Here is a 1,152-nt window from a genome sequence, read left to right on the forward strand (position 1 = left end):
AAAGAGAGAGATTTATCTTTTTTATAGTTATAGGCACTTAAAGAAAAATATAAAATATATATTATTAAGTAAGAAATTTTTTGCACATAATGTAGCATATCATAATACAAATATACTCGAACCAACCCTATTAATTACACATGTTGAATACAAAAAATGTGCATAATTGTTAATTACTCCGATCTACCCGCTCGTGCTCATCTCAGACAGTGTACAGTCCAACCACTCCTCACTCTACTAAGGAACACATACTCTCATAGGATACTATTATAAACTCTAATATACACCCAATTAGTCAAATAATGAGGCCATCTAGTTATCAGACATATTACCTTGGCACCATACCGCTGTGGGTAGGTGGTCTAGTAAACTTTGCTCAACGGTCAGTGTTCATACTAATTCATAAAAAAGGCACAAAATCTGCGTTTGATTCTTTCCACATTAAATTCGAAATTTGAAACGGAAAGAGATCTGATTGCTGCATAATTCTTCTTTCACTACAATTCAAAAAAACGCAGAGCTTCAGAAGCTTCAACAACGCAATACAAATTGTAGAATTCAAAATTGTTCTTCATCGTCCTCAGTACTCAAAATTGTCGAACCTATATCTGTTTCTTATCTTTTTTCTCTCAACTACACGAAAATCATGTCAAAAATCCCAATAATGCTAAAATTGAATGGGAATTGGGATAACTATGGCAGATTTAGAGATTTTGAAGTTGATGTCATTGTATTAGATGAGAATGCAGGTTTGTGTAGTTCGAAAATGCTTAGAATTTTAGTTTTATGATATTATCTACAAATTTACTACATATATCTACAATTTTGAATACAAGTTCTTTATTTGGTGCAGGAAAAAAATATTTTAATATACAGTGTCTCCAGATTGTAGATAAATTATAGGCAAATTGTAGTTTACTTGTAGTTTGTAGTTAATTTGTAGATAAATTGTAGATAAATGTAAGATATATTTGTAGATACTATATTTTTTAATATTGGTAAATTTTTTTTCTTTGTGTTTGTTCTGAAAATGTAGGTGAGGGCTTCAACAGATCATATACATACAGTGTTGGATGGTGTGAAGCGGTACATTGTGTGTCTAGAAAACAAGAAATGTAGTTGTGGGCAATTCCCAACTTGAAGAACTTCCAT

The sequence above is a fragment of the Nicotiana attenuata genome, unplaced genomic scaffold (assembly GCF_001879085.1).
Source record: "Nicotiana attenuata strain UT unplaced genomic scaffold, NIATTr2, whole genome shotgun sequence".
In the NCBI taxonomy this organism is placed as follows: domain Eukaryota; kingdom Viridiplantae; phylum Streptophyta; class Magnoliopsida; order Solanales; family Solanaceae; genus Nicotiana; species Nicotiana attenuata.